The sequence below is a fragment of the Spermophilus citellus genome (assembly GCF_964194105.1).
Source record: "Spermophilus citellus genome assembly, chromosome: 1".
Taxonomy (NCBI): Eukaryota; Metazoa; Chordata; class Mammalia; order Rodentia; family Sciuridae; genus Spermophilus; species Spermophilus citellus.
Genome location: NC_138182.1, coordinates 26,168,811 through 26,196,034, shown reverse-complemented (window position 1 = coordinate 26,196,034; position 27,224 = coordinate 26,168,811). Strand labels below are relative to the sequence as shown.

The following is a 27,224-nucleotide window of genomic DNA, read 5'->3' as shown; positions in this document are numbered from 1 at the left end:
TGGCACGCTTGGCAAGGTGAGGGTGTGGGGCTTAAGGGCAGCAGACAGAGTTGGACACTCTGGTGGCATAGAAGTCCGCCTGCCTTTGAAGTCCTTAGACTTGCTCGTTTCCCCTTTGTTATTGTGATACTTCCTTCTTCAGCTCCTGAAATGTGGCTGTTCCCTTGGTCCTGCAGACAGCCTTCTTGGCCCCCTGGAAGCTCCTCTTGCCTCCGGTGAACCAGCATCTGTAGTCCTGGGTGCAGAGTCTCACACGCCTAGCTGCGTGGCAGGTATGTCCATCTGCTTTGCTGGACACAGAGCATTTGGACAACGCTTTTTGGATCTGAGGATATTTTGACTCTTAGGAACAAAAAATATTTTATCAGAGATATGTCTCCAGGGATTTTTCAATGAAAATAATTTTCTTAGTGGACTTCAGTCTAAGGTTTTAGGTATTTAGAGCGCAGATGAACCATTTAAACTTTTTATTTTTATGAAGTTATTTTTACCAGAATAGATTATTTCCCAGTTATGTTTTTATGGAAGTTTCCTCTGCCCTTATCAGCCATTTGCCCACAGCAGATGGCTCAGATGGATTTTAGCTTTTGCCACTGTTTTCTTTTGTCTCTTGTTCCTTCAGTGCCCAGTCTGCGTCCGTCAAATTTGGCAGATGTGCCTTTTGACCAAGCAGAGCTGGCCTCTGCCTGTGATGCTGGCTGGTTGTTTCTGATTGATTTGGCTGGTGGCTGCTCTGTGCAGTGCTGATAGCAGTCCCACACAGATTTCCAGTTACCTTCATCCACCAGCCGTTCGATACGCTGCACACTGGCGGGGTCTAAGTGTCAGAGTCACGGTGTCTTACCTAGGTCTCTGTGTCAGCTCAAACTCAGCACCTGCAGATCCCAACTTGGGATTTCTTCCAGTCTTGAAGATTTGGAGGTCTGAGAGTTAACCTTGACTCACCTGACTCCTGCCCCTCAGAGTCCATAACTGACTGCATCTGCTCCGTCCTGTCTATCAGATCATCTGTCCAATCAGCTTCTCCCTCCTCCTTCCACCACATCCCAGGACAGTCATCCTGAGCGGGGTCTTCCCGTTTCCCATCCCTCTTTCTGACATTCTCCTTTGCTTTTTTCTATGTCTTTTCTCCTCAGTTGAATCATGAGCCTCTTGGGGGCGGGGGCCACGTCTACAACTTTATCTGTCACCCGCAGCTCCTCACGGAGGGTGTGCATGGAGGAGGAGACACAGCGAGTACCCCTGAGTGAAGAGTCCTGGCTCGGCCACTGGGGTCTGGGCCCGTGCACTGGGCTTGTCCGGCTGCAGGTGGCCTGGAGAGCGCGCTGCACTGGGGCCGTGCTCACGGCCAGCCCTGTCCACCTGCCTGTGCCTGCGTCAACGTGTCACCTGTAGCCCCAGGTCTGGGCGCTGCCTCTCTGGCTGCTGGCCACCTGGCATCCTTCCCAGTGACTTTTTGTTTTGACCTTTCCTTTGAAAAAGGTTTCTGAAGCAACACTGTACACATAAAGGTCAACAAAAAAGAGTGGGTGATAAGTGGACAGAGATGTAAGTTAAAAGGCCGGAAGCAAGGTTGCTCCACAACCAGGCCGGAGGGGATGCGGGAAAAACAAACGCCTCGCAGTCGTTCTGTAATCATGTGTCTGCAGAGACGTCAGGCGGGACGTGGAAGCAGACGTTTCCATCAGTGTATACACACGGGTTGGCAAAACAAATAACTGGGCTTTGTGACCATGCAGGCCTCCTGGAAGGAGGACTGGCCTCTCTGCCTGACTTCAGAGCGCAAGAAACTGGAGAATCCACCTTACAGCGGAACTGGCGAAGCTGGCTCCTTTTCTTAATGCAAGTTCAGGCTTCCAGATTTGGCCCAAGCCAGACTGAGGTGACAGGGCCTCCGGCTGAAGCGTGACCCACGGCAGGTGACGTGTGTTTACTTCATGGAGTCTGAATGGCACACACGGTGACATTCACGATGGCCACGGTCACTGCCAACCCCCCAGGTCACGGCCAAGGGCAGAAAACTGGGAAGTTCAAATATTTAATTATTTTAAAATAAAAGTTTGGTGTTAAAAACCTGAGTCATTATTAGTTATGCTTTTAAGGTTTATCCCTTTTGTTCATACTTTTAATAGTTTAAATTCAGTTTTAATATTTCCAGACAATAGCCGTCAAATCTTGTGCCTTCTGAATTAGTGCAGATGGAAATACATCTAATAACTATTTTTGTTTTGGGTGATTCTGGAAATTGAACCCAGGGCCTCCTTCATTCTAGGCAAGCATTCTACCACTGAGCTACACCTCTAGCCCTTGTAATTTAAGTTTTCAAAATTGGTTCTAATTAGTTATACGTGAGTAAATTTAAAATTTTAAACCACATATTTGTATAGTGTTTGTCAATTACAAAATACCTTCATACTGTAAATCAGTTATTTGGGTTACTTAATCCTCATAGCACTTTTAAAGTTGGCTACTAGTAAGACTTCTCATAGATTAAGAAGCTAATAATACTACAAATTTATTGAACTCACTAATGCCTGACATATTCAGTACTTTACACACATTAATTCTTTTGACCCTCTTCATCTTGCAGAGATGAAAGAGTAAGCTCAAAGAAGTTAAGTAACTTCCCCTTAAACTTTCCCCAGTTTAATTTGAGATTTTTAACCTCTATCTTGCCTCTGTCCGTTGATCCTCACATTAGGAACAAGATAGGCCTGGGGTAGGGATGGAAGTGTAGGTGAACCCAAGTCATGATTCCTGTTTCATGTAGGAAAACTGAAACAGAGACATCTAGTGGCTTGTCCAAGGTCACACAGCCAGGGTCTGATACCTCTTCAGATCTGTGAGCTGTTAAAAATGTGACATGAAAATTCTTCCATTCAGTGAACACTCCGTTTCAATGATGCAGTTTGGTAGTAGCTGCAGATCCACAGGAGGCCCTGGCATCCTTGTCCATGCCGTTCAGAGCAGAGAAGGTTCAGGAGAGGGACCTCTGCATGTAGCATACTGGTCATTTGTTTTATGCCATGGAAATGGCGTGACTGGACCTCCCAGGATTCACACTCGGGTCGAGCTCTGCTAGATATTCTCGCCTGTTGGCCCACCCAGGGGCTGCAGTTATATGCATGGGGCTGCCAGGGGTTTTCTGTTATTTGGGAAAACGTTCCTCCCTGGTCCTGTTTTTCCTTTTATTGCTATAATGTGACCAGGACGTCTGGACAGATTAGATTGCTGAGAGGTGTCACTGGCTGGATCCTGGCCAGCCTCAAAGGTGGGTCCAAGGTGGCATCCGGGCAGACTGAAGAGAGCTTTGGGATGATGCCCGTCCCAGCCACCGAGAGCTGGGATAAGCGCCATCGATCGACACTTGAGGTTCCTTGCTCTCATTTGTGAAGTGAGGCTTGGTGGCTGAGTTTCTAAGTGCACCAAAGACCTAGCAACGTGTCTGCAGCATATTAGCTGCTCAGATGTCATTCGGTTAAACTGAGGAACTTTAAAAAAACCAGATAGTTGTTTTGATAATACAGTGATCACCAGACTCTAGGAACTTTTGCGACTGCGGTAGTGGCTGTGGGTCTCCTGGAGCAGCTCGTGTAACAGGAAGGAGGCTGTCTCAGTACCACACTGCCAAGCCATCCTCCTCGGAGTGGGCCTGCGTTCCGTGAGTTGTCATCAGTAACTGCAGGCATCCAGAGCTCACTGACCTAACTTTAGTCATCAGGGGCCCTGCAGGGAACAGGTGGCATTCTCAAATTGGGCAGTTTGAGATGAGTTTAATGAGGCAACTACTTATAAAAGCAGGGCAGGGTGTCCGTAGCCTAGGGTAAGTGAGGGAGCACCTCCCTGGGCACCTCCAACATCTTGGACCTGGAGAAGGTTTGGTGACTGCAGCTGGCTGTGTGACGGGTGATGTCACATCAGACACCTCGAAGTGGGGTCTCCTTCATTCGCCTCCCTCCTTTCATCTTCCCAGAGAGACAAGGATGAAGGTAGGTTGGCCGGAGTGAAGTCCCACACAGGTGAGCCCCCGGTGGGGAAGTGGCTCTGGGGCCAATGGATGTGACGGGTACCTTCAGTGGAGTTGAGGACAGAAACAAGTTAATGAGTTATGCAGCCCCGCGTTCTTTTTTTCTTCTTCTTCTTGACAAGACGCTCTTAAAATGTCACAGTGACTAGACAGAGCAGCATTTGGAAGGCATTGGAAAGCAGCTTCTTTGGAAATCTTCTTTCACTCTGAAGCTTGAAGACCTGTGTCAGAGTGCCTCCACGTCACTCCGTGCACTTGAATTTGAGTTCAATGGCACAGATGAGCTCAGGGGTTGGCAAGCGAGTTCTATAAAGGACCATATCACAAGTATCTCAGTCTTTGCAGGCCACATGTACATGTGCCTCTGTTGTAATGATCGTCATCTCTTTCTTCCTCCTCCTCCTCCTCCTTCTCTTTTGTTACTTTTATTTTATTTTTTTAGTTGTTGATGACCTTTATTTTATTCATCTATTTATATGTGGTGCTGAGAATCAAACCCAGTCCCTCACATGCGTGAGGCAGGTGCTCTACCACTGAGCCACAACCCCAGCTCTTTTGTTCCCTTTTAAAATATGAACCTTAAAATAAAAACAAAACCATTCTTAATTCGGGGTCAGTGTTAAATCGGGCCATGTGCCGTAGTTTTTTGAGTTCCTAGAGCAGATGGTGGTTTGCCTAACTGCTCTGTGGGGGCTTCTGTCTGTAAGATAGGTTTTAGGGATGGGAGAAACATTTCTGTTTTAATGGTGTGTTAAATCCCACTGTGAATTGGAAAAAGGTAGATAGGAGACACATCAAGGGCACCCTAGGCTGCAGCCTTCAGGGTCCCCGCAAGGTGGCTGCCTCTGAAATTGGGTAATGGAGGTGAGTTTAACATCTGACTTCTGATGATTCTGTTGTGCTCCATTTATGAGAGTAATATGTAGGGTTTTTTTTTTAAATTGTTTAGGTGATAAAGAGGTCGATTCCCTTAGGGGAAAATATCAATGGTGGTGTACCTACCACACAGACTGTGGATTGGAGTGGATTAGAGCAGCTCTCATTCCTGCCTGGCACTGCCTTCTTTGATTATTTCATGTTTCTTATGTAGCCTCTTGGGACCATTTTGCACAAGAGAGCTGGTTTATAGTGAAGTCTTGGATTGACCTATGCCAGGTGTGGGATGCCCAGCCATCCTCCCCCTCCCCGTGGAAGCTCAGGGGCCCTGGACCCTCCACGGTGAGCACAGTCCCTAACTGTTCCAGTCAGCACAGTCCCTAACTGTTCCTGTGTGGAATCGTAGCAACCAGCTAGTGCTTTAGCGGAAGAACAAATTACTCTTAATAAGTCTATAAAAGAAGTGCAGAAATTTAGTGGCAGGGCTTGTGAGTGCTTGCTTAATTTCTTTCGGTGATGACAGGGCGGCACCAGCTCCTCGTTCCTGGACCTGTGCCGCCTGCCTGGGCTCCAGGCCACCTCCAGGCTGGTTTGTCTTTATGGGCATCTTTAGTGCCTCCGCCACGCTGTGATGCCTCGTGGGAGGGAAAGGGTGGGTGGAACTGCCTGCAGGGTGTTCCACCCAGCAGCCCCACACTCCCAGGAGAATGGCAGAAGTCCCAGTCAGGTGTGTCCTGGCAGTGGAGGGGCCGTCACCGAGCCCTGTGAGCGTCCCCAGCATTCAGCATGGGAAGTGTCCCCAAGTCTGCCTTCACCTCACTGAGCTGGGTGTTTCTTCCAGCCTCCCTGGTGCCTTATTTGCCCTAAGAGTGCCCTTTGATGGCCTCTGGTATCAGTACCATATCAGGGCCAGGAGGTGGGTCCGTTTCTTCCTGCCTGATGGGCTTTTACAAAAACTTCTTCTTCGTTACCTCTTAAAGCATCCCATTTTCTCTGATCCTGGACCACAGGCATACACAAGAGGACTTCCCTCTCCCCTGCACTCTGTTGGAGCTGAAAGCGTAGAAACTCTGTGTGTTATGTATTACATTATTTAAACCAACAAATGCTGCAGTATGCCTTAATTTTTATGCTGTCCTCTGTCACCGTGAACTGCTCAAGCTGCGTGTTGAGATGGGAGCTTGCATTCACCACAGAACAACAATAAAAGACGAGGCAGTGCTGGTAGGGAGGGTTTATTACATAGGAGATGATTCCACGTTCCTGAAACTCCGATAGCAAAACGGCTTTACATATAATAAACAGCTATGTGAATAGAGTGGAGAGCCTCTTACCAGTTGGAGCTGGAGCCACAATTATTAATTTGGGGGTGGGGTGGGATGGGGTGGGGGATGAGAGTTTTGACTTGAAGCTGGTTTGAAGTGTGTGGGGGAGAGCCCTGAGGGAACAGCAGAGCTAGCTTAGAAGGCATTGGGTTGGCCTGGGCACGATCCATAGGAAACCGATCCTGTAGCTCCTCACTGAATGGGTTCCTCTTAGCTTTCTTTCCAGCAGCTTTTTAAATACAGTTTACACACCCTAAAACTCCCCCATTAAAATATACATTTGCTGGGTTTTAGTATATGCAGAGTTATGCAACCATCAGCACAATTTTAGAATAATTTCTTCCCCCAGCCCCACCTACCATTCACAGTTCCTCTCCATTCCCTTCCTGTATCCCCACCCCAGCCTGAGGCAACCATTAATCTCCGTTCTGTGACTGTTGGAGACATTTCTTATAAATGGAGTAACCCAACCTGTGGCCTTAGTGACTGGCTTTCACTTACTGTTTTCAAGGCCTATCCGTGTTGTAGCATGTATCAGAACCTCTGTGGATGAGTGACCTCCTGTGGTATGTATGGGTCTGTCACATTGGATCTGTTCATCATTCCGTGGACATGTGGGTTGTTCCCAAGCTGTAGCTGTTAGGAACAATGGTACCGTGAGTGTTTGTACATGTTTTTGCATGAATTATTTTGGGTATAAACCTAGGAGTGGAATTGCTGAGACATCTGAGGCAAACCTGAGTTAAACTTCTATGTTTAACCTTCGTGACATTTTTTTTTTTTGAATTATGAGCATTTTAAAATTGTGGTAAAATACGTGTAAGATTTACCACCCCAACCATTTCTGAGCTCATGTAGGTCAGTGGCGTTCAGTATATTCACAGTATTGGATCAGTATTCTTCTAGGTTTTATTTTTACCTTTTTTTGTTTGTTTTTTTGGCCTTGCTGGGGGTGGAACCCAGGGCCTGGTGCATGCTGGGCAATAATTCTACCATCGAGCTACACCCTCGACCTTCCTCTTGAGTTTTGATGAAAATCCTCACCATCTCTTGAGCCCCAGAAAGGGAAGTGTGACTCGGGCCTTCTCTTGGTAAAAAGGTGGGTTGATAAGAAGCAAACTCAGTATCTTCTGGGAGCTGTCAAGGTCTAGATAGGGAAATGGGTCCTCTGTCTAGAATCGTAGGGCCCCTCTCTGTGTAGATGCTGCTTGGGCAAGAGGAAGAGGGTGGGGTTAACTTGGAAGGATTTCCCAAGAATTGGTAGAAGGGAAATAGCAAGGCAGGCTAGTGTCTGTCTGCATCCTGGGCGGGAACCCACTGGGCGGGTTTGAGGGCCACCGTCCTTCCCTGGAACCTCTCCTGGGCACAGCTGGATGCACAGGGGGGCTCATTTCCATGGTGGTGAATCTTCTGTCAATCCTTCTGGGCCCTAGCCCAGAATAAGTGGGTCCTGTGTAATAAGGATCATAGATTGTATTCACTAAGTCATGGGAGAGTGCACCAGCCTGGAGTCCAAGTATGTAAGTCTGTATTCTTAGGGAAAACCATCATTGAGATGGAAGAGACCTTGAAGAAGCTTGGCCTAGACCCTCACTGTCCCTGAGCCCTGTCTTGTACCCAGGGATGGCTCCCCGACCTCCCCGGAGACATTCCCCCAGGCCTCTTTGCTCTCTCTGCTGCTCATGTTGGAGACGGCCCCGAAGTATGTGTATGTTTCGCGAGCAGCGTTCTCACCTTCCCAGTCGCACCTTCTTCCCTTGCTGGCAAAGACTGTTTTATATTCTTGGTTAAGTCACGGGCAGACAGCCATGTCCCATGTCCAAAATCGGGTCGTTGGGCCACTGTCTTACCGGAGCAGCTCGTTAATGAAATAGTTCTTTTAAAATATTGACAAACTGTGTAATTAAGAGCTGATTATTTACATGTCAAACAATTCTTCATTGAAACTGGAGAATTTCTTTAAATAGCAGCTCCCCCTGGCTGCATGTATCTATTTGTGTGACTGTTTTGGCAGGAAAATCTCAAAACACGAGCTCAGAGCCAGGGCCGCTAAGAGCAGAATGAAAACCCAGAGAAAGCGCTTCTGGAATCGTGTCGTTTACTCCGCGAAATTCCCCCAAATGTATGTATTTCAAAAAGTGCTTCATGGGCTCATACGCATCATCTCCACTTATGGATTTCTACGGTTCCGCGAGCTTAGCTTCCCCATTGGGAGAAGTGAGGAAACTGAGATTCAGAATAATTCGTCCGGCTCCTTCAGTGTTCTGTGGTTGGCAGGTTGATACCGATGTCAGCTTCAAAACCTTTGCCTCCTGTTCCCTGGCGACTCAGTGTATTTGCTAAGTGGGAGGATCATCCTTATATTCAATTAAACTTTCACTGTAATTACATTATGGCCCGCAGCCCCAGGGGACTTATTATAAGTCTCAGGAAGAGTTTTGCTAGTATTGAAAATCCTGGAGAGCCAGACACCCTGAGGTTCGAGCCCCGTCTTCACTCTGTGTCCATTTATACAGCCGGGCTTTTCACGTGTGAAGTGGTGTAATGGCTGTGTAAATGCAAAGGCTTGGTTTGAGCGTTAAGTGAGGTCACACACCTAGAGTGCCTCAGGAGAGGGCACTGGTATAAGGCAGGTGCTTGATGTTATTATTGTAGTTATTATAGTAGGTGCCTTTATCATTATTATGTCAGGGGCGCTCTGACTTCACGTATGCATTTATTGTCGCTGGGTCAGAGGCGGAATCAGAAGGCTGGTTGGGAGAGCCCATGTACATAGGGAAATGACCGAGTGGAAAATCAGTGTGTCCTTCCATACCTCCTTCCTGCGGCCCCAGCCCCCCCTTCCTCTTTCTCCCACTCTTTTCCTGCCCTGGCCATTTTTTCCTTTGACAGTCCAAGAAGATTTCTGCATTCCATGGCTAGTTGGTCCCTTCGACCTCCTAAAACTACGATTCTGTTTTACAGATGATTAGGTGTTGAATAAAGAGGTCGCGGCTCACTGGTCAGGACAGTGTCCCTGGGTGAGGAGCTGCCTTCCCCACCCTGGGGACAGGGCCTCTCACCAGTGACAGCTGGCTTCCACTCAACGCCAGAGCGCTATCTTTGATGACAACAGGGTGTTTTGATGAGATGGCATTTGGGCCTTCGTTCTACCTTCCCTTGGTGGCAGCGCCTGTCTGTGAAGTGGGGCTGGGCGTCCTGCCAGGAGGCTGTCGTGAGCACCCTGGAGACACCTGACAGGCCCCCAGCACCAGCAGGTACCTGGCAACCCACCTCTTCAGACGCAGCCTCCCTCCAGCCGTTCTAGAAGACAGCTCACTCACTCCTTGAAATGAGAACCCGGATTAGTATGGGAAGCCTGTCTTCGTCCGCACTCCGTCTTTTAATCCTTTACCTCTGTCTTCCTCGGCTTGCCTCTTAGTTATTCTCTGTGCTGCTTTGGGGACGTCCAGAGCTCTCCAGGGAGGTGATGACAAGGTTTGGCTTTCTCAGGAATGTGTGCACATTTGCAGACGCTGTTTGTGGCGGTTGTTGTCAGAATGTCAGTAGTGAATCATTTAACAGCTCAAGTCAGTTCCACCTGTAGAACATGGCCAGCCCCCAGTTCTGTGCAGTAAGACAGAGTTTCTCCACCTTGCCATGATGGATAATTCTTTGGAAGGGGCTGCCCTGCATTGTAGGATATTCAGCAGCATCCTCGGCCTCTGCCTGCTAGTTGACCCCCTTCCCTCGATTGTGACAGCCAAAATCTCTCCCTCCCAGTGTCTCTAGCCACCATTCTACTTAAGCTGCTTATCTTCAGATTTCTGAGCATTTTGCATCTCACGGGAAGGAGGAATCGTCAGATTTGGGGCCATATGGTGTGGGTGAAGAGAGGGCTGGGGTGGTTTTAGTTGTAGAAGGATTGGGATAGGATAACTATCTTGCTGTCATCTCCTTGACCTCATTTCCTTTAGAGTTTGTAATTTTTACCCCCTCATAACTATTGTAGAACCACAAATCTCTATATATAGATTGTGCGGTCTCTCAAACAACTTTCACATTTAAATTTTTTTGCTTCCTTAGGGGATGGATAGAAGAAACTGGTATAGGTCCCAAATAAAGGTGGAATCAGGAGGGACATGAGATGAGGAGAATACCACAAAAAATGATAACTATGCAAGGCAGTGTATATGTTAACTAGCCAGATTTAGTCATTCCACAATGTGCATATACTTTGAAATACGCTGTGCACAGTAAATGCATGTATATTTTTATCTGTTAATGTAAAAAGAAAAGAAATTAAAAGAGGCAAGATACTTATATTCTCAAGCAGACAGTGAAATCTATTCTATGAATTTGTAGAAGGAACCATGATTGACAACTGTAAAAGCCACTCTTGCCAGGTAGAAGACAGTACGTTTTATCAATGAGAAAATGGTAAGTGGGACTATGTGGTGCTGTGACAGAACTGTGGAAGTGGGAACATGTTTCTGGTCACTGTCCAAATCTGTTCCTTTTGAATATTTCATTTCACTTAATAATAGTCTAGATGAATCTGAAATGTAGTGTGTTAACTTTCTGTTACTGTAACAAAATACATGAGATAATTAACTTGAAAAAGAGAAATGGTTTGTTTTGGCTCACAGCTTTAGATTTTCAGTCCATGACTGATTGGCCTGGTTGCCTTGGGCCTGTGGTGAGGCAACACATCATGGTGGAAATACATGGTAGAGCTGAACCACTCCCTTCATATCTGGGGAGCAGAAGAGAGAAAGGGGCTGGGGTTCAGCTCTCCCCTTCAAGGGTACACCTGCAATGACCAGAAGACCAGTAGGCCCCACCTCTTAAAGGTTCTACCCCCTCCTAATAGTGCCAAGCCTTCAACACATGAACATATTTTTAAAATTCCCACAACAGCACTGCCTCTCCAGACCGGAAGGCTGAAAGACGGGAGTCACTATCAAGTTCTGTGTGCTTCTCCAGATCCTTCTGTGAGTGTGAACTCAGAGTGTCTGCAGGCATAGCAAGTAGGGGGTCCGTTCTCAGCGCACCCCACGGGGCTGCAGAATCCTCAGGACAGTTCTGGACTCTCTCCTTATTCCCTGGAGTTGCTTTGGGGGATCCAGAGTGTGCCACTTCTGGTTAGTGTCTCATGCATGCTTATTTTTTTGAAGAGATAATCCCAATAATCCAACGTAAACTCTACAAAGACAGGGACTGCTTGTTCCCTGCTGCGTCCCCAGTCCTGGCACTCGGTTCATACTTGTAGAATGAAGAATGTTCTACAAACTCTTGTGGCTCTGTGAGTTACCAGGAAGTTGGGCATTACGTTTACCAAACAAATCCAAGGACAAGGTTAGTTGGTGCTTCCATTGTACTTCACGGAAAGACCCGACTCCTTCTGACTGGTAAATCGGTCGATGCAGTGTGTTGTGGGTTGCCCGTGTGTGCCAGGTGTCCACTATTAACACATGGCCATACAGCCACCTGATGTCACAGTCACACTCTCACAGTCCCCACTGCTCCCAGAAGCCTGTCGAAGGCAGTGTTGGAACGCTGCTGGCTATATATATAAAATAAACGAAATTGAATTCTTTGGGTGTGAGGTAAAGCATTTTCTTTATTCTGCTTTTAACAAAGGAATTCTCGAATCTGGGAAATTAGATTGGACCGCCTGGAACATTCTTGGATTAAGAGAAGCAGTCCTGATGAATGTTCGCTGTGCATTCCAGTCCCGCTAATCCTGATGAGTCCGTCCTGGATTAGCGCCTGGCGGGCCTTTCCTGGGACTCCAGTTTAGCATGAAGGGCTTTTAAACCATGACAGGAGAATGTGCCTGCAGCCTGCCTGATTCATGGCTCATGAAGCAGGAGGGGAGCCCTCCTGCCTCCCCGTGTCCAGCCTGCATTCAGCTTGGCTGTGTTCATTTCGCTGGACCACACTTCCAGCCGTGGTTCTCAAACTGTGTGGTCTCAGCACCCCTCCTGCTCTCTCTTGAAGACCCCCGAGGACTCCAAGGGGCTTTTGCTTGTGTGCGTTGTATCTATCAGTATTTGCCATTCAAAAATGATGATTTAGGACAATCGTATATTGGTCCTTCCACAAATGACAACGAAAAACTATTTCATGTTAACTATAAATGTTGTTTTTATGAAAAATTAACAGTTTTTTCAAAACAAAAAAAGATCCAGTGAGAAAGAGTGGCATCTATGTTACTTATAGATTTAATGTTTAGCTTCATCAAAGAAACTTAGTCTTGCTTCATCAAAGAAACATAAGTCTTTTTTCTTTTTTTCCCGTGCTGGGGATGGAACCCAGAGCTTCCTCATGGATGCCAGGCAAGGGATCTACCAGTGAACGACATCCCCAGCCTTATCTGGATTCTATATCTGCCTCTGCATTCAGTCAGTTTTGATGTGTTGTTTTAGCTTGGTATGTAAAGAAAATATGGCCTCCAAGGTACCTTCTTAGAAAAGGGTGAATGCTTTTGTAGCTTTCTTTCCCCTTTTTTGTTAGTGCTAGGGATTGACCCCTGGGTTTCTTGCATGCTAAGGAGGCACTCTGCCACTGAGCTGCACCCCAACCCATGGTATCTCTTTTAGATAACTGTGATTACATCAAAATTCTACAGCCAGTAGTTGGTTTCCCTGTGGAGTCTGAAACCCTCAATGAGCTTTTTACACTCTAAGACCCATGGATGTTTTACACTTGGAATCAGTCTTTTTACCCATGCATTTTCCTGATTTACTTAACTACATTGATCTTATAAATCTATGCATTTCACATGTATTTTTTTTTAAATATCACATTCGTTAATATCATTCTGAGTTCATTGGAAAATTCAAATTTCAAAAGCTGTTGAAATCTCAGTGATGGCTATAAATTTTGCAGAATTCTGATTTTTTTCTTCAAGCTCATCTTTCATCCTTGGCAATGAATGCCAGTTCTAGATTCTGTCCCTGTAGCTCCAGAGTTACCTCCCCAGATGACAAACCTTGATCACGACTCCTGGTTCTCCCTCTTTTCTGTGAGAATAAAGTGGCTTTCCTGTCTTAGCAAGAGAATTTGACGACTTTACTCCCAGAGCCCAGTGCTCTGACAGTTTCTACCCTTTTTTTAACCTTTTACAATTTTTTAAAAGTGGGTTAAATAACACAAATTTATTACCTTATAATCTGAAGTCTGAGATGGGCACAAATCTAAGAGTTGGCAGGGCTGTGTCTCTTTCTAGGGACTCTGGGGGAGAATCTCTGTCCCTGCCTCTCTGTTCCCACAGGCTGCTTGCTTTCCTTGGCTCGTGGTCCCTTTATATATTCGTGAATTTTGTTAGTTGTCCAGGCTGACTTTCAACTTGGGATGCTCCTACCTCAGGCTCCTGAGTAGCTGGGATTACAGGCGTGTACCACCGTGCCTGGATTTCCCCGTACGTATTCAAACCTAGTGATGCTGATGGTCACTTCGTTCCCTCTGCAACCTGAATAGGCCGGGTGACCTGGCATATCAAAGGACATGGACATTTTGGGGGTCATCATCACATTGGTCACACTCAAGCTTCTTCATCTTTGCACTCGTTTCCCACTCTCTGGAACGTTCCTGCCTCCTTCCTTCTGTGTTTGTGAACTTGTTCTCACCTCACTGCAGCAGCCATTCCTGGGCCTGCAGCTGCTTTTTGCTGGCACATTGTGAATCCCCACCTTGGTGCCCAGCTTGCAGTAGGACGTTTGGACGTTTGGACGGTCTCCCTGCTGAGCTGTAAACCTGACCTCCCTGACCTTCCTTTTCCTCAGTCCTCTTGTGGCACATGAGGGTCCAGCAATAGCACCAATTTGGCATTTAGGAACATTTGATTATGGGCTGTGTTTGGATGTGATTGAATTAATGCTCAGTTTGTTGGTGGGATAAGGTCCTTACAATTGTGCAGGACAGTGTCATTCTTAGAAGTTATTGACTGAAATACCTAGAGGTCAGGGGTCAGATGCCCGTAACAGCGACAGCTCACTGACCACATGGTTCGTGGGGGCAAGTGTGTATTTACCTACAGAAAGAGAAAGCAAAAATGGCAAGATGTTAAATTTTAATAAGTGAAGGGTTTCGTTTAACTTTTCTGTAAGCTCAGGCATTTCCAAAATAGAAAGTGGGAAGGGATGAAATGTCACTGTAAATGTGCAGAAGGGTTTGGTGGGAGCAGAACAGGATTCTCATGGTTGGAGATCCCTGGCTGCTCAAGCTGCTGATGGGCGCTGTTTGCATTCTTGGCGTAATGAGAATCCTCTCTGGGTTCACATGTGGTGCGAGTCGCACTCGGGCAGCTTAATTAAGCCTCACAGGCACTTCCAGGCCCCGGTCAGCTCCAGTGCCTTTCCCTCTGGGACTGCAGGCCACCCTCTAGTCACCAAGTCCTGTTTTTCATTAGATTGCTGGTGTTTAAGGGTGGGCTTGTACTTGGCACGGACATGCCGGCTGGCCCATCCAGGACTCCATCACCAAAGGCCAGTTATGTGAGTTGGAGTCAGATTGAAGAAACCAGCCGTGGCTTTCTGCCCCAACCCCTGCCCATGACCTTGACCTCTGTGCCTTGTATTATTCCCTGTGCCTGGTCGATGCCTGAGAGGGGACCTTCTTGCGTCCCCTGTGTACCCCTGTCATCAGTCGGCCTTGCAGCTGGCCGTCTGCCTGCTGCAGTGCTGAGCCGACTCTCTCCTCCCTCCGCCAGCCCGTCGGAGGTTCTGGGGCCAAAACAAAGCATCTGACCGCTCTTCCTTGCTTTGCAGGAGTTTGAAGCCCCCTTCAGAGCCCTCCAGAGACGTCTTGGCTGCCAGGTCCCAGTAATTCTCGGGGGAAGGTGACAAGTCCTCACATTCTGTTCCAGGTACAGTGTGCCCATCAGCCCCCCACCAGGTGATCTCTCTGTGCTAGAATTTGTTACTCACTTTTGACCCAAGTTAACTGACAACTGTAGACCTAAGTCATTTTTTTTAAAAATCTTTTTCTTTTATTTTTTCTGTGCTGGGGATGGAGCCCGGGGCCTTCCACTTGTCAGGCAAGCGCTCCACCACTGAACCACACCCCTATTTCTGTCTTCTTTTTAAAATTCTTCAGGCTTCTTGAGTCCTTTGGTCCCCACTGACACAGCAGGAAACAGGGTTGCCTTCCTCATCAGTGTGTCTTACAGCCCTACCTTTCCCTCACACATAACTCTTGATGCCCCGAAGCTGACAAGTTCTTCTAGCAAGAGTGGTCACCAGGGCACGCTCTGGGAGTAGGATTACCTTCAGGCTGTCCCCTCCTCAGTCCTGGCCAGATGCCTGGGCAGTGCTGTGTCATGCTGCTCTGAGCCTTTGATTTCTCTGCACAGCGCAGTGGCATCTGCTCTGGGTGCTCCTTCTTGACTTCTGGAGACTTTGCATATCTCAAGGTCAAGGGCCAGTTCCAATTTCCTTCCTTTTGAAGTACTATTCTTGCTGTTCCTCAGGCTTTCACTGAAGAATTCTACACTGGCTGGTTCCTGAGTTTCAGGGCTACAAGAAGCTGCTGTAGCTCAGTTTGTTTGAGCCTGGGAGTTCGGAGTGGGGAATGTGGCAGTGTTATGGCTTAGATATGAGGTGTCCCCCAAAAGCTCACCTATGAGACAATGCAAGAAAGTTTCAAGGTGAAATCACTGGGTGTTGAGAGCCTTACCCTAATCAATGCATTAATCCCACTGAATGGATGAGCTGGTGGTAACTGTAGATAGGTAGGGTGTGCTGGAGGAAGAAAGTCCCTGGGGGCATGCCTTTGGAGTATATATTCTGTCCCTCGTGAGGAGAGCCCTCTTTGCTTTCTAATTGTCGTCTTTGCCACACCCTTCTGCTGTGATACTGGACTTCCTATCAGGCACAGAGCAATGAAGGTGGCAGTCTGTGGACTGAGACCTCTGAAACCATGAGCCCCAAATAAACTTTCCTCCTCTTAAAATTGTTCTTGTCAAATCTTTTAGTCACGGTGGTGATGCTGATGAGATCTGGGAAGGTCAAGGCTGGCCAGGGAGGCTGCTCATCCCCCATCTCTCTTTAAATAACAGTAGCTTCACTTTTATCTGAGTCTTGTATTTGGGTGCAAGATAGGATGTAGAAAAAAGGGTTCCACCACAGACATATTTTTAAAAGTTATTGCTCTGGTTATTTCCTATTAGACTTAAAAATTGAATATGAAGACTTTATCATTATTGTCATCACCTCGAAGATTTTTCAGTTAGGACAAAGCATGGGGTAGAGTGTTTGTGTGCACAGGAGCATGTCTATAACGAGTGTCATCCTACCCTTCATCCTCTCCCACACATTCATTCAGTCATTTGTGGCCATTCATGTCCTTAATTCCCTCCATTGCTATGTTAAAAATGTTTACATAATCAGGATCAGCAGCCCCAGCTGAATCTGTAATCAGAAGGACTTTGTGGGGGATGTAGCCAGTGGCCTTTGCCACATGTGAGTAACTTGGAGGGGGCTGACTTGAAGTGAGAATTAAGGGGGAAGGCGGAGGGGCCTCCCATAAGCTCCAGTTCCGGGGAGGATTAGGCTATAAGTAGGCACCTTGTTTATGAGGCTGCTGCAGCCTTGTAAATGTCAGAGACAAAGGTGCAGAATTGCCAGGTGCACTTTCCCAGAGACAGTAGGTAAAATTAGATCCTTGCCAGTGGGGGAGTGGGAGGATGTTCTGCCTAGACTGAGCCATTGTGTGCTGGACCCTGTGAGCCTCCAGGGTCCTTTTCTTTCTTTCTTTCTTAATTGAGGTGCTTATTTGGTAAAAGTGCTTAAATTAGAGTGGTTCATTCTGCTGCTTGCCCTGGCTGCACCAGTCAGACGTGTTTCTGCTGTCCTAATAGAGTGTTGGAGAACATCCTCCATGTTACCTGACACCAGGGCTGGACCTTGACTTCTAAGGGCAAAGCCCGACTCGGATGTCGGGTTCTGTCTTCTGGCCGGGAGGGCACAGAGCTTCACCTGTGCTTCCTGCTACTTCCCCAGCACCTAGGAGGGGAGAGCACATAGTAGGTGCAAAATAATTATCTATTGTGTTACCATCTAGGGGCGCTGGGTTTGTTGTCTCATTCTGCAAAAAAAAAAAAAAAAAAAAGATGGACGGGACACAGAGGTAGCAAGCAAGCAGCAGGTTTATTGCAAAAGTGACAGAGATAGACTTCTGGAGAGAAGGGGCCCCAGCTGAGAATCCTTGGGGGCATTTTGGTCTTTTCTTTTTATAGTCTCTAGAATTTCCTCCTTTCCTTATCTTCTCCCCTGTCCATGATCTCCTCACTGCTATTGATCCATGCCTCCTCTGTACATCTGTTTTAGTTTTTCTATTGGGTCCCCAGCTTAGGCGCTCAAGTATGGAGGTGTCTGTCTGATTGGGTCCTCTGCTTGTGTCCATGGGCACTTTCATCAGGAAGTGGACCTCATCAGAGACCCTCTCCATGCTCCTTTGTCCTGGCCCTGCACCAGCCTCCTCACTCGCCATCTTGCACTGGCTGCCTAAGCCTTTCTATCTCTCACCAGATGGATGCTTATAAATATAGTTGCTTTCTTCTTTCTAGACTGTGAGCTCTGCCAGGACAGGGACAATGTGTGGATGCATCTTTTGTACCTCCTGTGAGTCCTCAAGCGGTGGCCCAGGATAGAGACCTTCACGATTTTTTTTTTTTAATGAAACAACAGCCATTTGATATACACCGTTTTCCTAGAAGGAGAAAATTATATTCAAATCACTGAACCTTAACCAAAGAAAGGCAGTTTCAGGTGAAGTAAGGATTCGCCCTGAAGCAGAGACCCTTAAAGAAAGTTGGAGCGCTGGGGTTTAGTTCGGAGAGGGTTAAGGAGAGAAGAATTGCACACTTGCTTATGATCACACATGATCATTTGAAACGTACAATGGTCCTCCATTGCAGCAGCTTCAAACCACACGCATCTATTTTCTCACAGTTTCTGTGGATCAGAAATCAGCATGGCTTAGCCAGGGCCTGTGCTTGGGGTCCGAGAGGCTGTGGTCAAGGTGTTGACTGTTGATTATCATCCTGAGGTTCTCATCTGCTTCCGCGCTCCCTCAGGTGGTTGGCCAGATCCATTTCCTCATGGTGTAGGTCTGAGCCTAACCTGGCTGACCTGGAGGCTGCCCTAAGCTCGTTGTCACCTGGGCTTTCCCAGCGTGGCTGCTTGCTTCATTGAGCCAGTAAGGAGGCTGTTCGAAAGCTGGAGCCTGGTGTAATGTGATTAACCACAGTCCTGACAGCCCATTACCTTTGCCATGTTCTCTAGGTCTGAAGCCAGCTCCAGGCCCCACCCATACCGGGAAATTAGGAGGTGAGGTCCTGGGGCCCTGTTGAGGGCTATCCATTGCTGATCACCCTTCCTGGCTCCTTGAAATATAGATTGAAAAGCGGTTCCCATCCGCTGTCTATTTTTGTAAAAAATTATTTCATTCTTTTCTCTTTTTTCCTACAATGATCCTGATTTTTAAAACTTTTCACAGCTCTGTAGGCCCACTTCTCCTCCAGCCAACATAGCTGTCCTTGGGCCATCACTGACCTGCTGGCTGGTGACTGGCTCCAGAGTGCATGGTAGGTTAAGTTGTTCTTTGTTAGCTGCCTCAGGGTCTAACTGATTTTATTACATTGTGTAGGAAAATGTGGTCCTGGGTGTCCAAGGACTTGCTCATCAGTGAACTTGTAGCAGGCAGGATATCTTCCTAGCAGGTTTTTCTGCAGCAAAGAAAAGTAAATGAAAAAGTTATGTCCATCTACACCTTAAAATTAAATATGGGGACCATCAAAGGTATTACTTAAGGTATAAGTTGGAAAGTCTGTTTTCAGCTTTTTAAGAATTCCTTTTAAAGGGTGTAGCTCAGTAAAAGAGCTTGTGGTTGGCATGCTCGAGGCTCTGGGTTCGATCCTGAGCACCGTAATGGGAAAGGCAAAAAAGCCTCAAAAAAAAAAAAAATAGTGCAGTCATTTGTGCATGCTGTTCTTGCTCTCTAAAGTGTAAGAGAGTCAAGTTATCCACTGTCCGGAACATTGAGTTGAGTATCGAGAGTCTCCAGGTTCAAGTTTGAGTAGCATTTTGCAGTGACATCTGTGGCTATGGTGCTACCCCAGAGCCTTGCAAGGAAGCAATGCAGGTGGCACAGCCTGTGTCCTATGATTAAAATATGGACCGTGTCACAGGATGAGAGCCCCTTTGCATGTGACGCTGTCTAGTGTTTGGTGGAAGAGGGAGATTTCATTAGTAGGAGGTGGCGGGGCCCATTTATTCAGCATTTGGAATGCCGTGTTCATTTCTGGTCCACCTGGTCCTTTGGTGTTTCCTGTTTTTTGATCATTCAGTCAGATACTCTGACATTTGAAGACCTTTGTGTCATTGGGCATTTACTTCCTGACATCTGGAAGGAATGTCGGACAAGTCAGATCCCCTTCTTTCTACGAGAAGCTGTTTTGTTACTGCCTACTCGGACGCCTGCTCTAAGTTTGTTACACAAAGAGGAAACCTCATGACTGGGAAAATACGGCAGGTGGTGGTTGAGGACTAAAGATAGGCAAGGCGGTGAACTGGGCCAGGAGGCTGTGACATTTCTTTCAGATTATAAATGCTTTCCTTCTGCAGAAAATGTCTGAGATTTTGCCAACAGTGAGGTACGGTTGTGAATAGACCAGAAAGACCTACCATAAAATATGGCATTTCCTGCTTAAGGATTATTTGTGCATGACATATACCTCGTAGATAATTTCCATGGTAACCAGGGGCGTGTGTGTGTGTGTGTGTGTGTGTGTGTGTGTGTGTGTGTGTATATGTGTCTCTCAGGGCTGTATGGGGGGGGGAGCCTGGGACAAATGGCAGGTAAATATAAAAGGTCATGGCATTTGCTTGTGCAAAGGTGCTTTATTACTTGGATTAAAATATCACGCTCAGAGGCAAATGTATTGATCTGTTACCAGAAAAGGAAGTCGAACACCAAGCAACTGGAAGTCCTACGGTTCAGTTTTTCTCTCCAGTGACTTTCATGACAGTATCAGATAAATCCTGCCACAGTATTATTTTGTTTTGATGCCCTTATTTTATTTTATTTTTAATTTTAAGGTGTAGATGGACATAACTTTTTCGTTTACTTATCTGTGGTGCTGAGGATCGAACCCAGTGCCTCACACGTGCTAGGCACGCGCTCTACCGCTGAGCCACAACCCTAGCCCCGATGCCCTTCTTTGATTAAAATTTTTGCCTCTAGGGCTGGGGCTGTAGCTCAGTGCTGGAGTGCCTGCCTACCATGTTGAGGCACTGGGTTCTATCCCAGTACCACATGAAATAAATAGAAAAATTAAAAAACAAAAAACCAAACAGATAAATAAAATAAAGGTATATATTTATGAAGAAAGGACAAACCTTAAAATAAATTTTTACCTCTCAGTAGAGGTATAAGTCCCTCAGATGGCTGGGCAAGATTCCCCTTTGGGGCCATTCTGTCCCTTCCTCCTGCACCTCACTGGCCACTCACTGGGCACTGGCCGGTGCTGCAGTCCCACCTGACTGCTCTCTGGTGTGCCACAAGTGGATCCACCGAGGGTGCTGTGTCCCCCCAGTTAGGTTAGGAGGAGAATCCCAGAGTTCATTCATGTCACTCACGTGTACAGCACAAGGAGGTGGCTTAACAGCCTCTCCCTCTCAGCAGTCACCAGCTTTGGAATAACCTATAAACCATTCTGTTTTTCCGTAAGTGTGTCCTTTGGAACTCCTGTTGGCTCCACCAGTACAGACTAGTGTGAGACTGGTTGACTTTGAAGACTATTTCCTCATCTATTCAGACTGAAGCTCAGAGACAATGGCTAGAAACACAGCTAGGAAGGGGTCAGGTTAGGTCTGATGATCCAATCAATTAAAAATATTTGAATATTAACAATTCTATATGGTTCAACCTGATCCTATACACAAGACTATTTAACTCAAGTTAATATGCAGTGGTGGCTTACAGCATCTGGGGCTATTTTGGCTTTTGGGACATGGGTCGGGTGCTTGGTGTAGGTGGTAGAATTTCCTCAGGGCTTTCTGGGTCAGTTCACGATGAATTTCTTTTTGCATTTAATTTTGGAATTTTGAAGCCTATACAGGTATACAGAGAACCATAATAAAATTCCATGTTACTTATTATCAGCACCTCTTGGAGAGGCGGCGGCTGCTGCTTTTTTTTTTTTTTTCTGGTGCACTCTGGGCAAGTGCTCTGCCACCGAGCTACATACACCCCCAGCAAGTCAGAATCTTGAGATGGCTTTGACTTCTCTTTGTACCCTCCTGCTTTCCTTTTTTCCATTTTTTACTTTCATTAAAGGAATTTTCTTTCCTTAATTCAGAATCATCAGTGTACATTGATGATAGAAAAAAATTTGTCGAAGTGCAGGAAATAAAAACCACCTGTAGTCTTCTCCCCAGCGACAACTGTTTGGATCCCCACTCCCCACAGACAGTTCTTTGTCTACCTTTATTATTTTAAGGGATGCTAATGTGCTGTCTTGACACTTCCCCCATTTTTATCAGAGACACAGTATGGCCAACATCGTATTGAATCTGTCTGCCTTATCTAGCCCTTTCTTCTACATACCTTTTCCAAGCCTCTGCTGTCTTTATGCCTTCTAGGACTTTCTGCCACATCCCTGGGTGGGCCCTACAGCCAAAATTATCCACTTTTCCTCACTCTGGAATAAACCACAGACTGCTTCAAAGCCAGTGGGTCTTGTCCAGCAGGAAGGGAGTGGATGGGTTATACTGACTCAGCCCACTGTGTGTGACTAGTAAGCAACTTAATTTAACTGGGATGTCAGAAGTTAAGAAGTTGTCACCTGACCCAAGTCAGTCTTGTATCTGTAGAATTTCAGATAGAGTAACAAAAAAGGAAGACTTGTCAGGCAGCAGGGGGAGGCTTGGTCAAAGTTGAGGCAAAGCTGGGTGCAGCAGTGTACCCTGTAGTCCCAGCTGCTCAGGAGGCTGAGGCAGGAGGATCACGAGTAGCACCCAGCTTGGGCAACTACCCAGGCTTATAAGAAAATGAGCGGGGTGGGGGATGAGCTCAGTGGTAGAGCACATGCTTAGCATGCTCGGGGCCTGAGTTTGATCCCAGAACTATCCACACCATCCCCCAAACAAAAAAAGTTGAGTCAGTTTGGCACCTGTCATAGGTGATGGCTTCTAGAACTAGGTGATCTGTCTCTGTTCCTCCCACTACTGGTGACTTAAGTGATTGAGGGCATCTGTCTGCCACCTAAGCTCCACCCTCCTAGTCTCACGAGAGGACTAACTTAGCTGCTTCATTGATCTCATGAACTGTAAAGGAAGTTGTGTATGTATCCAGCATGGCTTTAAATTAAGAGCTCAAAGTTGATGTGAAGCCTGTTTCATGGATGCCCCAGTTCTCAGGCCCTTACTGAGTCTAGTTAATCAGCATAGTACTTGGGAGGCCTGCAGGCCTTCCTGTGCCCCACTTTACAGTGTGTGGATGGGTGCTTATTTACATGCCACCAAAGTGAGTGCGATTGGCAGTCACTTGGCAGCAGAGCTCTGTGTTCCTGGGAGAAGCCATTACTGTCATGCATTTCTGCACAGCGCCAGGCGGCTCCCACGTGATGGTGGAAAACGCCATCCTGGAACTAAAGTGCTCTTCACTCACATCCCATTGGCTCAGGGAGGAATCGGCTCTCCGGTTTTATCCAGTGTTTGTGAAAGCACACCTAGGAGTTCTCCCACCAGCTTCGCGTTTTTTTTAAGTCATTCTCTGATTTGGGTAAACAGCATTGGAAAGGATCAAGTGCGGAGAAGGAGGTGGAATTCACAGTGACTGTGGCCAAGCCTGGAGGGATGAAGGCCCCGGTGAGGTGAGCCCTGAGCCCGCTGGGTGGCTTGCCCTCTGCTTCCCTGGCGCAGAGACAATTGACCTGCAAATTGTAATGGAGATTTAAAAGAAAGAAGTTATGAGGAACTAGCGTGGTGATAATAATGCTTCTTAGCATTTGAACGAGAGCAAATTTTGCCTTTCAGAGTGTTTCCTAATGGGCTGTCTCATGGTCCTTATAAGCAACCTGCAGTTCCATCCCCATTTTACAGATGGGAAACTGAGGCCCTGAGTACTGTGACTTGTTTTAGACAATGAATTTGGGCCTTACAGAAACTCAGGACAGGGGGAGTGGCAGGGACTGGAGCTGGTCCCCACAGTGGAGCAGGAAAGAGGGTCATGTGTGGGTGCCGAGGATAGAAGTCACCTGTGAACTTTACCCAGTGGTCCCACTCCTCAGCACATACCCAAAGGACTTAAAATCAGCATACTATAGTGATGCTTGGGAACTAGGTCAAGGCCTTGTAGGTGACTTGTGTTGCCTGTGTTTGAGTTTATGCTAAGTAGCATCTTTACACATCTATATTCATTTGTAGGAACAGAAACTTGCATCTTGGCCAATTAAACCATTACGCATTGGGCTACTACACTGTCCCTTGATAGACCCTCCCAGGTTGTTGATAGCTTTCTAAGACAAATGTCTGCGTGTCTTCTTAGTTTCTTGAGTTAGAGGTAAAACAGTGGGCAGTTACTGAGAGTGCATTAAGGGCACTGCACATGTTACACTCCTATAAATACTATCTGCCGCCTACTAGGGGCTGTGGGACGGAAGAGTGACTAGAATGTGGCCTTCCCTGGAGACCACTGCATTGCGTCAGCGGGTGTGAGGGGCTCAGCCCCTGTGAGGCAGGTGCAGTCCACTCCACCTGGACACAGTGCCATCTGTCCCCACGTCTTTTCCACACTACCTCTCCCCACCCAGCCATGCTATCCCTTGGGCCCTGTTGATCCAAAGCAGCTCAGGGCTCTGAAGGGAGGAAGATGATCTTGGCCGCACCTGTCCCTGGCTGTCTGCCCTTCGGGGGGTGACCTGGGGGAGTGACACTGACGCTCTGATCTGTGGTGGGGCCTGGCATCGCTACTTTATAAAACCTTCCCAGCTGGTTGTGATACACGCCCAGGGCTGAGAATTACTGAGTTGTGCTCAAGCCTGAATCCTTGTCTCTAGAAAACATGGCACTGCTTATTTGGTGATGTGGCAGGAAGATTAAATAAAATACATTGCATGAAACATCTCTCATGGCTGGTGCCCCAAGATGGTCGTTGTTCTTCATCATTACTGTTGTTTTCTGATTTTAAAAGTAACATTGAAGACAGCATGACAAGTGCAGCAAGGGGGAAAAAGACAAAAAGGAAATCGCCTGTAATCTGAAGACTCATCTCAGTCACTGCCTGGATGTCTTCCGCCCACAGACACGCCCCATATGCACCACTGGGTCCTGTGCCTGTTGACCTGGTGTGTGGCGGTGACATTACAGCTATTGAGAATGGTTGGCAGACAAATTACTATTTCAGCCACAGATTCACTTTAAGGCTCAGCTCTGTTCTCTCCTGGGTCCAGGGTCCGTCAGCTCTTGCCCTGGGGGTTATCTGCAGGTGTGTGCAGGGTCCTTTCGTCCCTCACGTCCCTCATGGTAATCTTGGATCCAGGAAGGATTCCCTGCTCAGGCTGAGAGGTAAGTCTCCCCTGTGTTGGGACCTCTGATCGGTTGTTCCTGGATTGATTCCCGCTGTTCTTGGGCCATGGCTGTGCCATTCAGACGTCACGTTCTCCCTGTGCCCACCCATGCCAGGCACCAGAGGTCACACTACCTACAATCTGTGGGGTTTAGGAGAATGCACGTCTGGACTCACACTTCTCCTCTGGACGCCACTACCCTGGCTGCTCATTCCTGGAGCCATTGTGTCTGTCGGTTTTTAGTGGCTACATTATTGCACATTTTACTGTATGTTGTACACAATTTCTACTGTTATCCAACAAAAGGATTTCCCTTCTTTTTTCCACTTGGTGACATCCAGAGTGATTTTAAATTTTATTCAGCCTGTGTGAGTATAATCCTCATGATGTTCCCAATTACACTGTTCTTCACACTGTGCATGAATAGGGTCTTTGTGAATGGCGTTTCCCTGTGGTGTATATTAAACTTGCTCAGTCTTTCTGTTAGCCACCCCCAGCAGTTGGTAGTGGCTCCCAAGACTTGGCTTTGTTTTGTTGTTTTCTCTGAACCTTCTCTGTCAAGAACTAATGACTTGTGAACAGTTAAATTATCCCTGTTGGCTCAATTCTTACGTAACCTTTGATAATCTTAGGGGCTGACCATGCTCCTTTCTTCCCTTGGTCTCTCTCTGCCCATGAAGTGACTTTGACTGCTGCTTCCTGGGACCTTATTCGCGTCTGTCATTTTCTCTCCTTTCATACCACCAGTCTTTGCCCTGGTGTCTACCAGGCCCAGATGCACCCTGATATATATATTTCTGTAAGTTGAAGTTCTGGCACCTGGGCCTCCTAACATCTGGAGGGAAGTGACACCACCTCTTCCCTGTTATCGATTCTCCTTCTCCTCCCCCACAATGACCAGCATCCTAGAAGGCTCTTGTTTTGGACCCTTCCTATCACCTCTGGTTCAGGTCACCCAATCATAAGCACTGTGGCCCTGCTTCTAAAAGCTGCATGCACCCTCCAGGGCCCTTCACACGCCCCTGGGGCAGTGCCTACATGACAAGTCTGTGGTTTCCCAGCTGCTCTTGCCTTAGGGGAGGGGAGGTAACTACACCCGACTCGTGGTCTCCAGGAATGCCAGCATCCTAGCAAAGACGGAGTTTCTTCAGCCCAGTACAAATGTAGATGGCATTCTCCCTGCCACTGGAATGATAGGTTGTACTCCAGATATTTCCTACCAGATGTCTGGTGGGAACTGGTGGTTGGGAACCTGAGCCATTTGGAGGACCTCATAAAGATTCCTAGTGAAGATTTCAGGGTTAAGGTTTTCTTCCAAGGATGACATTTAGGAATATGGTCTCACAGCCTACTTCTGACCCCTTTCCTCCCTCTTTCCCTCCAGCCATTAAGCTGGAGTTTTGAGGGATAGAATCAATGATTAAATTTGAGACTAAAAAAAAAAAAATCACCCCAAGGATACAGCCCACCTTACCAGAAATCTTTAAAACAGAGCCCAGGAAGATCTTTCTCTCTGAAATCCTGACTCATTGGGTCATTTCACTCCTATTTTTACGTAGTGATTACTCTAATGAAATTTGGAGTCAGACTTTCTTTGGGAACGGGACAGATTTTCTTTTCAGAGAGAATACCACCTAAGGTTAGCGTTCTTTAATAATAGGTGACTAGGCAGTTGAGATGCAGCTGACACGCTTGGTGTGGCAGAATTCTTGTCAAAACTTCAAATAGAAGTACAAGTCAGCGGTTGTACAAATTATCCCTCCCCATAAGAAAGGGCAACGTTGTTTCTAGATCATGTTTTCAAAGCATGCCTGCAGCTTTCCATGCCAGAAGTCCGTCTCCACCGGACACTGCCGGGATTGGCATGGTTAGATTCGTTTTATGCAGTGAAGTGTAGATTTTTTGCCTCACTGTTGGTTGAACAACTCGCTTCAGAGTACTGGCACGAGCGGAAGCGTAACGTGTGCAAACTGCTGATAGAAAATGCCAGTCGGAGAACAGTTTTTTGCAACACCTCCAAAGAGACACAAAGGATGCTACTTCAAATAAACCCAAGGCTTAGTTATCTTACTTTCTCCTGACTGGGGAAGTAGAAATGAACACCTAACTTACAACACTGATGTTTCCCCATTATCAGCTCTGCCCCTCTACCCTGCAATGGGACGGTGCTTATGTTCCTGCACCTTCAAAGGAGTTGAGCTCACCCTCACCCCAGATAGCAAGAGATACTTAAGAAGTCATCAAGGGAGAGGTGATGGAAAGTGAGTCCACTGTCAGAGTCTCTGCTGTGCCTTCTCCCACTGATACAGGGAGCATTTCCCAAGTGCCCAGGGCAGGACAGAAGACAATGAGCCACCATTTGCTTATTCAAGAGAAGTGAACTGCATCCATGTGGTCACGGTTGTCTCACCAAAGAACTCCCTTTCACCTTGTGTCGAAA

The 27,224-nt window shown here is 47.0% G+C and overlaps 1 protein-coding gene across 7 annotated transcripts in view; it reads left to right on the top strand.

Moving 5' to 3' along the window:
- SLC7A1 (solute carrier family 7 member 1) overlaps nucleotides 1-27,224 on the top strand; it is a 109,118-nt gene that overhangs the window by 19,857 nt on the left and 62,037 nt on the right. For 3 of the 7 annotated variants that reach the window (XR_014021079.1, XR_014021080.1, XM_081286260.1), the window contains exon 2: nucleotides 14,982-15,079. The exons of 1 other annotated variant lie outside the window; for it this stretch is intronic. The gene's annotated coding sequence lies outside the window, so the exon portion shown is untranslated. Of the gene's footprint in view, nucleotides 1-14,981; nucleotides 15,109-18,711; nucleotides 18,800-27,224 lie in introns of all 7 variants that reach the window. 3 more of the 7 variants (XM_081286261.1, XM_081286263.1, XM_081286262.1) reach the window with 3 other exon arrangements.